At 37.0% G+C, this 17,100-nt stretch overlaps 1 long non-coding RNA gene across 2 annotated transcripts in view; it reads right to left on the bottom strand.

The window, feature by feature from the left end:
* Positions 1 to 4,249: 4,249 nt before the first annotated feature.
* Positions 4,250 to 17,100, bottom strand: part of LOC118470737 (uncharacterized) — a 32,874-nt gene continuing 20,023 nt past the window's right edge. The window contains exons 4-6 of one of the 2 annotated variants that reach the window (XR_008601528.1): positions 11,595 to 13,768; positions 5,726 to 5,874; positions 4,250 to 4,767 (exon numbers count right to left, since the gene is read on the bottom strand). This is a non-coding gene — a long non-coding RNA (uncharacterized LOC118470737). The remainder of the gene's footprint in view (positions 4,768 to 5,725; positions 5,875 to 11,594; positions 13,769 to 17,100) is intronic. The other variant, XR_004847870.2, reaches the window with a different exon arrangement.

Genomic DNA, 17,100 nt, shown 5'->3' with positions numbered 1-17,100 from the left:
AAGAAGAGTCGACTCATTAAAGGAGAAAACAGGAGATATTGTTGCTTCTTCTGTCGCTCTGCAGTTTTCGGTTTCCTTAGATTGAATATCAAGTTTATATTTTAAATGACTTCCCATGTGAGCCCAAGAAGACTTCAATAAACTCCCTCCATCCCCTGGACACAACACATTTTATTCCCATGTTGAATCTTTTTTTTAAAAATCTGTCTTTCAGTTTTAATTATAGTTTTAGCATAGTTTTTTTTCTCTTTGCATGTTTAGTTTTGTCATCTGTGTGAAAGGTGCTAAACAAATAAAGTTGAATTGCTAAACTGAATAACTGACTAATTCATGATTGTGACAACAGAAGTATTTTCACTGTGATTTAGGTGTTTGTTTCATTTTTAAGGTTGGACTAAAAATCTTGATGGAAAAAAACATAAAAAAAAAAACTACATTAAAAAAGCAATTAAATCAAAGGAAAAAACATTTAATACAATAAAACTTTTAAAAAGAAAATTAAATGTTCAATACATTTAAATGATATTAAACAGACAAAATATTGAATTAGATAATTAAACAGAAGATACAAAACATCTAATTATGAAATTAAACAAAAAAAATTTTAAACATTAAAGATGCAATCTTTTAGAAAATTAAACATTTAAAAAATACAATTAAACAAGAAGAATATTAAACATTTAAAAAAATACAAAACATTTAATTAGATTATTAAACATTTAAAAAGACAAAACATTTAATTAAAAAATTAAATGTTTAATTAGAAAATTAAATCTTAAAGACAAAAAAACTTTAAATAGGAATTAAACAGAAAATACAATGAAGCATTGAAAAACAAAATTAAACATTAAAAAGTGGTAAAACATTGAAAAAGAAAAACCTTAAAGATTCAATCGAAATATTTAATTTTCAAACAAGCTGATAAAACATTTGAAAAAGACAAAACATTTCAAAAATCAAATCAGACATCAGAAAATAAAAGATGAGAAAAGAGCAAAACTAAACATTTAAGAAGAATCAAACTAAAGATAAAACATTTGAAAAGACACCAGTTAGACTTTAGAAGATCAAATTAAACAGAAGAGACAATAAAACGATCAAAAAGAGCAAAAACAGATAAAGTTCTTAAATCGTTTTCTAGTCTGAAATGAAAACAAGTTATTTCTTCAAACATTTCCTCTTTCTATGTTCTTGGTTTCATTGTGGACAGATTTACTAAGAATTCATTTCAGAAAACTGCTTTCCAGATAAAGTCTACTAGTAGTTGAAGGCATGGATCAAACTAATGTTACCTTCTGGTCTCCACAAACTTTACTGTTCAGTGAAGAGAATCAAAGTTTGTTGAGGATTTCTAAAAAACCCACAGGTGAAGGTCTGCGAAGAACTCAGATGGATGGTCTAAATGTGAAATCAAGACTCATGGTCACAGGTTTTAAGGCTTCTGTTAACAAGAAAGTTCAAACTAACAGAGAGGTACTGAGAAACTTTTAAAATTTCAGTCCTCGGACTGTTGAAAGAATCAAACTAACAGAGCACTACTCAAGAACTTAGAAGATATCAGTCCTTGGACTGTCTGAAAGTTAAATCTAACAGAGAACTTCTGTGGGACTTAGAAAACTTCAGCCCTCAGACTGTCTGAAGGTTCAAACTAACAGCGAACTACTCAGGAACTTAGAAGATATCAGTCCTTGGACTGTCTGAAAGTTCAATCTAACAGAGATCTACTGTGGGACTTAGAAAATTTCAGCCCTCAGACTGTGTGATAGCTCAGGTCATGAGGACTCGGGAGGTGTGGAGGCTTGGAAAGTCTTGGAACTGAGGGTTCAACCCTCCAGCACAAAGGTGGAAGTCCAGCCTCCTGAGAAAAACGGTCGAGTCGAGACCCGAGTTAAAAAAAAAAAGTCGAAAATGGCAAAAAATAGATGATAAATGCGCAAAAAAAAGAAGAATTAGTATCTGAGCGAATAGCTCAGGGGATAAGAAGACAGACTACCAAGCGGAAGGTCGCAGGTTCAAGACCCACCACCGGCAATTTTCTTTCTTTGTCTTTGTCAGGATTTTGATAAAACTTTAAGAATGGTCTGGTCTTGAACCAGCGACCTGCAGCTCCACAGGCAAATCCTTAACTCACTGAGCTACAGATCAGATAAAAAAATATAATTTCGTCGTCCCTTTGGCATCGTAGTTCCTGAGGTCACCACATGGGTGGAGCCAAGGCGGAGTCTGGGTGGAGTCAGGGCGGAGAGTAGGTGGGGAGGTGGGTGGCGGCCTCCGCCCTCTACTCCCCCGCCTCCCCCCACCACCCACCACACCTTCCCCCGCCCCACGAGTTCCTCGAGTTTCCACGAGTTCTTCGAGTCTCCACGGGTTTTCCCCAGTTTCTGGAGTTTCCACCAGGTCCGAGGCAGAACAAGCTGTCATGAAGAGGTGTTGAAGTCGGCCAGGATGGACTGACTTTTTACAGCGACTAGAAGGAAGACCACTAGAAGAGCAGGTCTTTAACCACCATCCATAAAATCCATGGAGTCGGTTCCAGAGAAATGAAGGGAGGTCAACTTTTAGCAACCTCCATCCAGATGTTCAACTTGATATCTGTACTTGGAGATTTTTAGCACTACAAATCTTTAGTATCACACTTTATTATCATTTGTTAGGACTTTAATGGAATCCAGCAGCAGATTTACTTTTTGTTGACAAACTTTATTCTTGTCGTCGTGGGACTGCAGTATTTAAAACTCTTCCTTCTATTTGACCTCATGTTTATTAGTTTTAGTGGAGAAATTTTAATTGTCCATTAGTCTCTTAAAAATCAAATAATAAATTGGATTAGTCAAGAGGTTTAAATTTCTTACTTTGTCATATTTTAAATATGACAAAAAATATCAAAATAAAGCGTCTTGAGACAATTTGACCTGTAATTGGCGTTCTATAAATAAAACTGAATTTAAATTGTATGTATCTTGTAATGGAGTAAATCAGCCATATATGTTGGAAAACACATTTTCTTTGTCCATTAATCTGTTGTTTTCTCCAGTAATTCATCTCTTGTTTTGGTTTATAAAACATCAAACGCAAATATATTCAGTTTACTGTCATAAAAACCAAAAAGATTTACATTCATGATGCAGGAATTAGGCAGTTTTTCTCTTTTTATCTTAGTTTAGTCAGAAAGATAGTTGATAATGTGTGAATTGTTGCAGCTTGTGAGCCGGAAAAGGTTTTAATCTTTGGGGCCGAGTGTCAGAAAACATTTAGAAACCAACATCATAAAAACATTCAAAGATTTGAACATCATTAAAGGGAAATCCAACTTTTGCATGACAATGTCTAATTAAAGGACATTTATTTCCAACGTAAACGTGTGATATTCATCCTCTGGAGCTTTCTCTTCACATCATCTTCCACCTGGACTGGTTTGGTTGGGAGCATGTGCAACAAACATTTGAAAAACTGCACTTTAACATCAATGAATGACACTGAAGTTTAATCTACATAAATGAGACTGAGTCTGGATGTGCTGCTCTGTCATTAACTCCTAAGTTTAGGGAAAGTTCAAACAAAAGAGGACAGTTCAGATAAGACTTGAGAATGAGCTTATTCTGAACAAACATCTCAGACTTTCTGAGCTTCAGCACCTCTAGCAAGATATTTTAACAACAAGCAACTCAAGAGATCCAGAAGTTGCAGAGAGTTAGCTTTAGCTGAGCCAAAGAACATGTGGGACGCTAAACCTAGCAAACATTTCAGACTTTCCTCTGTGAATTCTGAGAAATAATTTCCTATTTAATGACAGAGCTACACATCTTAACTCAGTCTCATTAAAACAGACTCTAATTCAGTATCATCCATCCATATTAAAATGCAGTTACCCAAAATGTTTGTTGCATGAGCTCCAACAAAACCTGTCCAGGTAGAAGGCCACTTTGACAAACAGGAAGTGGAAGATTCCAAGCAGATTTATAGAAGGGGGAACCGGACTGTACTAAGTGTGGTCGAGTATAGAGGGGTGTTCTGTGGGTTTTTAAGGCTGATAATGATTATTAGTGAGACACTTGGAGTAGATATTCATTTGCAGTAAATGAAAGTATTTAAAATCTTGGAGTTAAACTTACAAGAACACAAACTGTAACAGAAACTTTGTTGATACGTTTTTGTTTTGTTTAGATGTTAACTGAAAGGAGTTTTATTCGTGACGTACAACCCATCAAATCACTCCAGAAGGCAGAGCGACCACAGGTAGATAAAGGTACAGAGCCAAAGTAGCGTCATTTTAAATGTATTTATTACCGTAAATCAGTAAAAAATAAAATACTGATAATCAGTAAATCAGTCAGCCCACAATTACTACAATTCTACAATGTATGTCTCTTTCCTTTGAGTTGTTATTTGTACAATATACGATGTATATGATGGCGTTTTTTCATACCAAAGGCTATACTATGATGTTTTCTAAGAGACATACCATGCTACTCTGGTTGTTCTGGCCCTGGGCTGCTGCACTCCTCCTCTGTTGTTTTCTGGATTGTACTCAGCTTCATGCCTTCGTCCACCCGGCCTCCGTTGACTCGTCCCGCCTTCCGTCTCTGGAGCTGAAGCTGGATTGGAACAGACCACAGTACAGTCCAATCACGATGCCAGTTGCCTCTCAAAAGGCTCCTTCATCTGGCAGGTGGCGGCACTTCTTCTGAGGGGAAGCTGAGCTGGTCCAGCAGAACTTTGGAGATGTGTTCCAGTGGTTGGTGGATGTGTGGGGAGATAGAGAGGGACCTTTGAATTGTTCACAAAGGAAAACAGGAAACCCATTGGTAGTTTTAGTTTAAGATGCTACTGCAGCGTGTTTTTGGGTTGTAAGAGGTGAACAGGAAGTGGTTTTTTTTCGTATTGATTATCTTTTACTTTGTTCCTGATTGGAATGTCCACCAATGTCAACATGAAGTTCACTTTTAGTTCTGTTTATTTATTTTTATTTTACCAACACCCATTTGCTTTTAACCCCCTCACATGTTGTGCTGTTGTAAACTTACTCTTTCAAATAAATACTCATCTAACCCTCTGGAAACCAGCGTTTGGACTGTTTTTGTGTTGCTCCTCACCTACTTCAGACAGCCGGGACAAAACAACGCTTTGTGGACTAAAGGCTAAACTATGACGTTTTTAGAGCAACATGCTATACTACGACGTTTGTTGGACGACATGCTATACTATAGGCTTTTTTAATTGACATATTACTATGAAGTTTTTTTTTGTTTTAGCTTTTTTTGTTGTTTTTTTGCAACATACTATAAGAATTTGAACAGTTTTAAAAGTTACTACACTTTTACTTGTGCAATGAAATTATTATTCTATGGCATTTTTTAGACGACATATTATACTCTGATGTTTTCTTGAATAACATACTATTTTGACAATATACTGCACTATGACATTTTTTAAAACATATCACACATGACAATTTTAGTCAACATTCTATCATTTTGAGCTTTTTGAACCACATAATAATCTATGGGGGTTTTTTTTGCCGACATGCTGTACTATGAACTACAGGCCATACTATGTTATTCTTGAAAAGTATACTATACTTTGACATTTTTTGAACTACATCCTATACTATGGCGTTATACACAGAGTGCTTTGGTTACATGTTGATTTATAATCTAGACGTTTTTCTGTTTTGTTTTTTGATGGGATTACCACAGACCTGACTGTGAACACCTTTGACACCCACCTGAGGGAGACGCTGCCTAAGATCTCAAGGCTGCTTGGTCGTGGTCTTTCTGGTCCTGCTCCAGAACGCCTTCATCAACTACGTCTTCTTTTGAAGAGGCCCTCAGATGCTGCGATCTCTGACCTTCAGGAGGAACTGCTACTTTCACTCTGTAACGAGATGGCAGTTATTTTAAAGACCCAGCTCCTGGCGGCTTTGAGTGAAAGTTTAACATCCATCAAAACAGAACTACAGACAGTTAAATCTGAGCTGTCGGTCAGTATTTCAAACATCAAGTCCAACCCGGCTGCCCTAAAGCACACTGTGGGTGAAACGGAAACTGTCTGCTGAACTTTTAATAGTGGACTATAAATGTGAAGAATGTGAGCAGCAGCAGCCTGTGAGCAGTGGAACAGATAGAATCAGAAAAAAGTCATTTTTTTTTTCTTTTCTTTCTGGTAGACTTGATTCTGTCAGATGCAGATGTTGGAGGTGATTCTGATCTTTCAGGATAAAAAGCTGCTTTTCCTTCACAGAATTTTCAGGAAATTATTCTCTCAGGTTTTCTCTGCTATTTATATCTGTGATTATTTCATTATTGTAAAATAAAGTTCGAGGCATAGACTCATTTAGCTATTTTATTCCTGAAATCTTTGACGTAGCAGAACTAAACTTCCATTTTCCTTCCTGTACTTCTGATACTAGAACTAAACGTGTCTTCAACATGGATCATCTGGTTTTAATGAATCAGCAGCCACATCACAACAACAAATGAGACAATTTTCAACAAATTCATGAAACTGATGTCATTAAAACTATCAGTCTGTTTTAGTGTCAAATTAAAGCTGATTACTGACAACTAGAACATTAACGTTACTGTTTTAATCACATTTAAGTTTCCTGAACGTTACATTAATGTCAACCAGCCACAGTTTTATGAACTTAATGAACCACATTACAGGAACACAACACACTTCAGCTGCTAACAGGAAACAGCACAAACATCGTTAGCTTGATGCTGCATCTAGCTGCTAATAGGGACTAGTCAGCTAGCTCGGTTAGCATCGCTGATTCACATTAAAGCTAATATTGACTGCATGCTAACTCTCTTCTCTGGTCAACACACACTGAAATAAACTCCACCAACATCTGGACTGCATGGCACACATTATATCTGACACTAAAGCTGCATATAAAGTGCATTAAAAGCGGCACCGATATGAAAATAAACATTAACTTATCGAACTATCAGAGTCCTTTCAGTGTCTGCTGGTAGAATCAGCTGAAGGCAGAAAACTGGTTAAAACAAGCCAACGGGCAGGAAAACTGTCTGTGGAGAAGGTTCTGCTGCTCCACCGATAAATAAACCAACAGTTATTATATCAGAATTTATCCAAAGGAGGAGAGCAGAGTCTCTGCTGCCTCCTCCATAGGACCTGTCAATCATTCCAGACCAGCCTGTCAATAAAGTAGCCCCGCCCCCTGGCTTCACAAAACTTTAACGCTCTATAAAAAAAAATCAATATTGATTTATTTTATGATCGGCCACCTGATCTCTCATTTTGACCATGAAAACTAACGAAAAAAAATTATATACAGTCAATGCACCGTACTCTGTTTGGCTCCACACTTGCTGATGACCACTTCCGGTCTCAGAAAATGAAAAAACTGACCTTTTTTCCTTTCTGTCTTATTGATTTTACTTTTTTGTTATTCTAAATATAAACTGAAATTCAAAGCATTTTTAAAATTTCATATATCTTTTTTTGATCATGAAAAGGAAAAACGCCTTGTATTTCAATTTTACTTTTTGTATTTTAAAACGAAAATCAAATTACCAATTGTTTTTTGTTTTTCAATACCCGTTTCAGAACGGAAAATCCAATTGCCAAAATATACACGGACCTTCCTGTTTGTGTACAGAAGTGATTTGTATTAGAGATAACAAAGCTTTTTGAATGCAAAATAGGTGGTGATGAATCCTTCAAAGATCTTGGATATTGGTAATTCTTCATTCTTCAATATTAGTAACTTGTGTATTTTTCATGCGTTTGTTAAAACAGTTACAATGTCCTGATAAGTCTGATGAAATATCTTTGATCATCATTTCAAGCTGACACTGTCTGTTGCCAATTTGTGTGTTGAAAATGCTGCTTATCTATAATATTTTCTCATCAGTGCAAAGTGACACAACCAACTATCCAATTTCCCAAACTCTCATCCTCTGTTAATCCAACACACTGATATATACTCTATCAATTAGTAACAAGTCACTCTTTCTTCATGTCCTCCACAGACACAGAGCAGACACAGCTCCACCGTGATTCAGCAATATGAGGCTGGTGGTCTACTTCAGGGCACTCTGCCAACATTTGAAAGACAACACTGGTGAGAAAGCAGCTCTGGCACCGCCGTCGTATCAGCAGCACAGACCACCCGCCTCAGACAGACCGCCGCTCTCATACGAACAGGTATTTTTAGCAGCTTAGGGAGAAATACAGCCTGGATCTTACCTCAGTGGGCTTGATTGCTCAATGTTGTTCCCTGGCTTGATCCCTCTCCCCTTTCACCCACACACCCACACCCACACACACACCCACACCCACACACACCCACACCCACATACACACCCACACACACACACACACACACACACACACACACACACACACACACACACACACACACACACACACACACACACACACACACACACACACACACACAATGAATCCAGCCACTAACTTTCCTGATACAAAAAACTTGTTTGTAAGAGTGTTTGTCATAAATAGGTTTAAATAATAGGGCACAAACCTATTACTTGAGAAAGTAAGAAAACACGTTACAAATCAGAACAGTGGTGAAGTGATTTAGGTCAAATGTTACTCGGAAAACAATGTCCAAAAGAAAAATGTTGACAAACGTTATTCCCTCAGCTTTCACAGTATAAAAATATTGTATAATAATAATAAAAATGTACATCTCTTGTCAATTATTTAATGAAGATTTTTTACATGTGTAAAAATGATTCAAAAATTAGTTAGAATATATTATCCAAAAAAAGGTATCGTACACTGATAAATTACATTCATTCAACAGTTTTGCTCTAAAAACACATGCAATTACGTAAAGTATCTCTCATTTAACAAACAAATCTGTAATAATACAGAACCAGTGCCTCCTTTCTGTTGATTGTCATTAATTCTATTTAATTTTAAAACTATATAATAAATTGGATTTAACTGTTTCATCTACTAAATAAGAAATGAAATATTTGTGAAATTACTATACATTTGTATAAGTTATGATGTCCCTTCATTTTTATTTTATGTCAAAAAAAGAAATTGTTTGGGTTTTTGTTGAGTTTCTTGGTTGTTTTTGAACATTAGATGTACATTCACAGCCCATTTTGGTAATATTATGGTTTGAAAGCACAGCTTTTATATATATATATCTATATATATATATATCTATATATATATATATATATATATATATATATATATATATATATATATATATATATATATATATATATATATAAAGTTAAACATGTACATTTATAGCCCATTTTGACAATTTTATTGGTAATTTTGTTCATTTCAAAAATACTGATAAAATAAAAGGAAAAGATTTTGAAGATTTTTGTGTGGAGGTCCTGCTTTTGCTATACATACAATGGTAAAATAAAATGTGGAAAAATCAACACCACATGTTTGATTAAACCTGTAGAATCTCACTCTGTTGCTTTATTTCTACTGTAAAGTTACAGGACCATTATCAAACTTCTCATCTAACTCTGTTTCCTGTTTGCTAAAATTCTTTAACCAGCGATTAGTCCTGTGATTTTCTCTTTCTTCTGGAGTTTTGTGTCACATTGTTGATATTGAATTTTCAGTATTACTTGTAACACCAGATGTCTGGGAAAGTAAATATCAGATAAGTAGGCAGTCAAAGAGACCAGATATTCATAATGTACCACCACATTTATACACAATCTGAAACACATTTTGCTCCAAATCTCCTTCTTTCTCCTTTTCCAACAATAACAAGGCCAGAACTTGACTCACTCCTTCCTGCCTGCTCGTCTCTCTTCATCTCCACCTTTCGGGACTTTCCCTCATCCTCCTCCTGACTGCTGTCTCGGTTTATGATAAATCCCCACTCTGGACTTGGATGCCTCTTCTACCCACAATCCTCTCCACCCAATATTTCCCCCCTTTGTCACTGTTTTTCCCTCATAGATCTATAAACAGTACTAATAGATGTATCAGTCTTGGCCAAAGGCATGGTAGATATTCTTTTAGAAACTGATGACAGTGTTTTAGTTACAATATATGTATTACAAATAGCTAATTTGGGTGACTTATTTTTAATTTCACACTTGCATAATACAGCTAGTGGAGTATAACATAAAGTCTTTCCATGTGCCGCTGCCCAACATGTGTTTGAAAGGTTTCAGTTCACTGTGTGACAGAAGAAAATGTCAACTCCACCTGTTGGCAGGAATAAATCAGATCTTAGAGTTCAATCTGAACTTTAACCTCACTACAAAATAGCGAACTGGCTCCTTTCCTATACCTCAGCTAACCACAGGTTTTCCCCAAAGTAGAGGGGAAAGTTAGTCAGTTTCCAGTGGTTTGCATCTTGGCCCTCAGAGCCAGTCCTACTTTAGCTACCGGATAGAGAAAAGCACTTAACCTGTCTGCCTCAGTAAATATCCAAGTGTTTCCTCTATGGGCTGTAGCACAACAGTAGGAGGCTGCATGTCACCCTGAGGTCTGCTGCAAGACAAATAAACTCTGGTCAGGCTTCACTATAGAGCGGGACTGCATTTACAATTTAAAACCTGAAATTAGGCAATGGTGGTAAACCGTGTTTGCAATTCTGATTTTCCAGGACCATGTTATAGTCATAAAGTCACAAGAACAATCTTATGCCTTGTCCACACATACGCAGCTATATCTAAAAATATATCTTTTCCTGTTTTAGCCTTTTGTTCTCACGTAGATGTAGTTGCAGGTCACTAAAAATGGACCTGATGGAAAACTGCCTTCATAGATTGACATAGTGTTTATTGTCATTCAAGCTATACACAACTGAATGGAACTATGCTGCATTGGCTCATTATAGTTTTCAGTCATTTCAGGGTGAAGATTTTCAGAAACTCTAATTTTATGATGGAAAACTGTCAAACCATGACAGTAAAAATCTGTAAACTCTAAAATAGTTTCATACTGTTTATATAACACTGAATCACTGTAAATAAGGTAATCAGGAGAAAACTGCATTTAAAAAAAAAAAGCCTCCTCCAAAAACATATTTCTCTACTCTTGCACAGTTATTTAATGGAAAATTGGAAATCGATACTGTAAGTTTTGCATTTATTTCTCAAAAGAATACAGTTTTTCACAGATGTACCTATTGTGCTGATTTATTTCATGCAAATATTAGTTTTTACTTGTTAAATTGATGTACTTTTGTGTTAATAATGGACCGTGTCATAGCTAAGAATACATATATTTAATATTAAAACACAAACTGTAATGTAATAAAGCACTTTTTAAAAAAAAATCGTAAATACAACAGTGTCAATACAGTTCTTTACCGTAAATGACGAAAATGTTTTACCGGAATTTTACGGCAGTGTTCTGGCAACCAGAATTTTACAGTAAAAAAAAACAAGATTTTTTAAAATAGTGTGGAGCCACGCTGTTTTCAATCCCAGTTGAAATGTTATCAGCCATAATGTGAATGATGATGAGCTGGAGCCAGTTAGAAACATGGCTCAGAGATGAATGTGTGAATTCCCTGGCTTACTGTCAATGTCATGGGGATTTACAAGTGTGTGTGTGTGTGTGCTTGTTTGTGTGCATGTGTGTGTGTGTACCCGGGGTGAAAGGAGACGACCATTAGCGACACGTGTCCTCCTCTCTCCACCCCTCTGACAGATGCTGATCTCAGCCCTGCTGGTTCCATCCCAGCCGGATCGTGGGAAGTTACCCCTGCCCTGAAAACAAAAATAAACGGATAAATAAAATAAGAGAAAGTAAATAAACCAATTCAAACACAACTGAAACCCATTCAATCAGCCTGAACTCCACATTTAGATTGCGATGGGGAGGGGTTAGGTATCTGTGTTACCATGTGAATTATGGAAGAACTTTTTCATGAAAGTGTAGGAGTGAACATGCAGCACTGTGCAAAAGGTTATGGCAATAAAAGTAAGGTGAGGATACTTTTGCAAATAATGCCATAAATGCTGAAGTTACATGCAAAAAAAAATTAAGTTCATATTTGGTGTGAACACATTTCAACTTTAAATAGCATACACAGTTTTTCAGCTTACTAACTTTTCCAAAGCACCTTGAAGAGTTTCCTGTAGCGTCTTAGAGTTTCCTGTTTCTTCAAGTAATCCCAGGCTGACTAAATGATGATCAGGGCTCTGTAGGGGTCACCTTGTTCTTGCTGAAGATGGTTGTAGAATCTATTTGGGAGCCGTCAGAAGCCTCCATCATGGTATCGCACCATAAACCAACATTTAAAATCCACATTTCCAAAAACATTTGTTTCCAGCATATACAGTATGTGCTTATTTTAGTGTCTATTAAACTCGCATCTCTGGGCTATTTCACTTTCAGTTCAAGTCAGTTTCATCTATACAGTGACAAATCAAAGCAGTGTGTCATCCAAGTTCACTTTACATAGTTAATAAACCACAGAGCTGGAATGTGCAGCTCTGTTATTATCACACTTGAACTGGTTTTCTGGCTCTTATCCAGGCTGTTTTCTCCTGACTAGATCCTTGCTTTTGTTGTATCTACTCTCAGCTGTATGTTGCTTTGGATAAAAGCATCTGCTAAATGAAATTGTAGAATTCTAGCTCATGACCCAGAGATAAATGCAGAAAGGTTAAATAAGCTTGATTTACTGTTTTTTTGTTTGTTTTTTTTTTGTAAACCTAGTCTCCCAAACTGGATGCAGGTTCTACAGCAGAATAGTCTGATCGCTGAAGGACTTAACACTCCTTCTGCTTTTGGAAACTCGAGGAACAGAGAATGAATTGTTCTATTGAGATAAAAAGTTATTCTCAAGTCTCTAAGGTAAAATAGAGCTTAGTTGGTAAGAGTTTTATAGGTGAGGAGAAGAAATTTATATTCCTACAGGGAGCCAATAAAGAGAAGGTAATACAGAGGATCTCTTTTGCTGGTCGCTGTCAGTACTTTCAGTGGAGGCTTTTCGTGGAGTTGTTGGGATATCCTGGTAATAAGAAAATCCAACAGTGGAGCGGAGAATAGCTCTTTCTTTGGACTAGTTCTTCAGCATTAGTGACAGGATGTGCCTAATTTTAACAACGTTGCATGAGTGAAAGAGCGTTACGGCAGGTTCAAAAGGCTCAGGAGCAGGAAATGAAATAACTCCAGCGTGAACGTTTTAAAAATGCTTTTATTCACAACAAGAAACTCTATACAGGAACCGGAACTAGAATCTTAGACAAAGAAGAACTAAACTACTACTAGAACTCAAAAACAAAACCCATCTAGAGGTACGGAGGAATAACTACATGAACATGGAGACTGAAACTAAGGTTAACCCACGTATGGAAACACCAAGAAACAACTGAAAATACCAAACTAACCCAGCCTAGACTACCAGTAATTATGAACTGAAACCCCAGACTAAAGCTATCCTATGCAGAGCATAAAATACATTAAGTTAAATACGGAACGCTGATTATTTAATTTGACGTATTAACAATACAAAGAGTCTGGTGATACTAGGGCTTGGAGACTTAGCTGATGAGCTGAGAACAGTCCTTTTGGTTTGGCTTCATCCAGAACTCTCCCTCCTGGTGTTCACCATGTGCTTGGTAAGTTGGTGTCAGTAGAACCCGGTCGTGGCAGATGTTTCCAGAGAAAGTCCTCTTTCCAGGTGTACGTTGATGTTCCCAGGTTAAGCTGGCGTCAGGTGGAGATCCTCCGGAGAAGAAGGCAGAATCCGTGGTTGGGCGGAAAACCAGCAGACGAAGGAACCAAGGCAACTCAGCAGGCAGGAATCAGCTTTCTAAACACAGAAAACAGAATTACTGGCAATTCTAGGCTGGTGGCAAAGACAGTTGTACTCCCAGCACTAACTGGAGATTAGACGACAGTCCACTTTCAAATGATGGGTGCCATCTGCTTTTATAGAGACGTTCAGAGACCAGTCACTCAGCTCCACCTGCAGCTCATCTGCTGATTACGATGCAGCACACCTGCTGCTAGCTTCACCATGAACACACCTAGGAGAGAGAGAACAGGAAGCACTACCACAGTCCACAGCCTTAAGCTGTGGCTGTGACAGAGTGCTAAAGACTGGTTTTATGTGTGAGTTTGAGACGATGCCAAGTTTCCTCATAGTAGCAAGACTCACACATATTTAATGCTAGTTGTTGTCTTATATATTTGCAATATACATCTATGTAAATTTCAGTTCCATGGTTGTAAAAGTAAGGTTTTTTGCACTGTGCTTTTGTTAGTTGTATAACTAATTAATTTTCTCTTGCAATCAACAATGTTTTACAATATGAGAAGGGGAAAGGGGAATATTCCGTAGGGTGTCAAGAGGAGCTTCAGGAAGAAAGCTCTCCATAGCTGCTCAGCCATGGCCTTGCTGAAGTCCATCACTCAGTTTTCCTCTTACGTAGTTTAATTTCCTGGAATGAGCTTCTAAACAAGCCAAATCTGCACTGTGGAGGGTAACTATAGCATTTTATGGGTCAAGTACTGGCTCCACGGTGGTTTATTGAGCAAGGAATCTATCCTAAACAGGCTTCTGCTGCTGCTTTGACAGCAACACATCACCACACTGAAGAGTCCTGAAGCAACATATCAGGCATCACTTGTTGACCCAGAGGTTTGTCGACCAGTGCAGGGCATGTGAGAGAAGACAGATTACTTCTGCAAGGACAGCGCAGGAGTTTGCAAAAAAAAAAAAATTAAATCATGATGCTTGAGTGCAAGGCTTTCAGCAGGAAACGTTGCTGACGGGTGCAGAGGTGAGAAGTGAGAGAGAAATGAAAATAATGAGGAGAGAAAAGAGGGAGAAATGAAAGCGGGTGTGGAGCGCTGTTTCCAATTAAAGGGAGACTGAAATAGGAAATGAATGGGTGACGTACATGGTCTGCATATAGATCACTATCTTCTATAGGTCTGAACCCAAAACAAGCCTTGCTGTTCAAAGGCAGAGAAATGTGGCTGGCTTTCCCTTGAATTGGAATAAATCAAATGTTTAAGCTTTTAGCTTCAAAAAATCGTGTCGAGTGTTGTGTCGAGTCATAACTCAGTAAGAAATTGGATCAACATGATGCCACACCCCTGGAAACTTTGTGATTCTTTTCAATGAGCTGGTCTGTATAGTGAAAGTCTACAAACGTGCTCTAAAATCATGTAAGAAAAAAAAACACAGACACTATCTTCAGATCTCACCGTATATTCATCAGATTTACATTTTTTCTTAAGTATCAGATATCCAGCTTTACTGATATCTGAAGGCCCATCCAGGTGGAGATTAAAGGATTATTCCACTGCTTTAACTGATTAAGTAGTCATGGTCAGTAGTACAGCACTCCAGCTGTGAATACAGTTGTGTAACAGCCTCTGTGGACTGGGAGCAAAATGTGTTTCAGATTGAATTGACTACATTATAAAATGAAGTTTGAAAAATGCAGCCACTCTGAGTCTGCTTGTCTTGAAAGTTTGCTGAAAAGGTTGCTCATGGGGGAATTATTGGGTTTCTCTGTACATTATGGGAGGGTTAGCAATGTATTTCCTGTTGTACAATCCCTTGAGAGGACATGTTATGATGTGCTATATAAATAAAATTGAATTGAACTGAACTACAAAGCACTAAGGAAATGTGTTATTGAATTTCATGTAGCATTCAGTAGTTCTGAAACTTGACAGACTTGACTATACTAAGCGTTCAGAGGGTAAATGCTTAGTACAGTCAAGCATGAAGTGGTCCACCTCTGTGGAAACAGCACAGCCATGGTTTAAATTGTCCTCTGTGGTTTATGACAGTTAGAATTGCATAAACAACACACTGAGTTTCTTTGCTTCTTTATTTTACAAAAATTGAAAAAGAATTGAATCAACGTGAACAATATTGTTCCAAGTGCCCACAGGTGTAACGAAAACTGGAAAAAAATGGTGACTCTACATACTATAGATATGTTTTTATAGCGTGTGGTGGCTGGTTTTTGGCAAACTTTAAAAGATACATCTAGAATAAAGTGAGTTTGATGAAATATCACGGTTGCAAGCTTAGATTTGGTCAGTTTTTATGATTTCTCCAAAAATCCAACAATTATGTTTTTACACTTTCCAGCTCAGATAAAGTGTACTTTGGTGATTTTTAAAAGATAACATGTATTTCAAATCCACCAGCGGGTTTTAGAGTTCAGATGGGTTAAAAGTCTGACTAGCAATGCCACTGCTACTTTGAATACTTTGAATGTCTTTTTGAATTCAGCCCCTCAGTCCTTCACTGAGTTCATGACATTACAGTTCCTGTATGCATCACCCAAAATCTTGTAGGAAGTAAAATGTAAAAAGACACTTTAAATTTGAAAATACACTTCCAGTAAAAAGTTTGGACACACCTTCTCTTCAATGGTTTTTAATTATTTACACATTGTAGATTAATACTGAAGACGTCAAACCTATTTAAGAATACATATGGAATTATGTTGCAAACAAAAAAGTGTTAATAGTCAGTGTTAATCTACGATGTAGAAAACAATACAAATAAATGAAAAGCATTGAATGAGAAGGTGTGTCCAAACTTCTGACCGGTAGTGTATATAACAAATAAGTATTACAAGTACGTATAAATAAGTACAATCCTAAATTCAGCACAAATTAAAATGTGAAAAAATACGGCATAATAAAATACTCATACACACTCTGTATATTTTGACAACACAACATGGTTTAAAATCTTAGAATATTAATACTGACCACAGTACATCCCAATACATGCATTTGTGGTGTGCTGAAAACATTTGCATCCGCTATGTTTTTCAGGATGTGTCTGATGGACCACCAGCACATCAGAATAATGTCACCTTCAAAGAGCCTAAAAACAGCATATATGGCTTAGCCAAGACCTTTTGATTCTGGTGAAAGACTGGGAATACATGGAATAAAGAAGCTCGAACCCAGATTCAGTGTAAGTTTTGGACATGTTGCATATGCATTTTGGAATTAGCATGAGCAACTAAAGCCATGATGGCTTTTTTCAGACAAGGCTCCTCTAATGGACACTCAAACCAAAGAACAAGATTTCTCATTACCACCCACACCGTTTGATTGACAAGTGGCTGGCTAATGGGAAGCGTGGTGTGAAACAAGAGT

The sequence above is a fragment of the Amphiprion ocellaris genome, chromosome 4, assembly GCF_022539595.1.
Source record: "Amphiprion ocellaris isolate individual 3 ecotype Okinawa chromosome 4, ASM2253959v1, whole genome shotgun sequence".
NCBI lineage: Eukaryota > Metazoa > Chordata > Actinopteri > Pomacentridae > Amphiprion > Amphiprion ocellaris.
The sequence above is the reverse complement of the archived record's forward strand: the minus strand, read 5'-3'. Positions and strand labels throughout refer to the sequence as shown.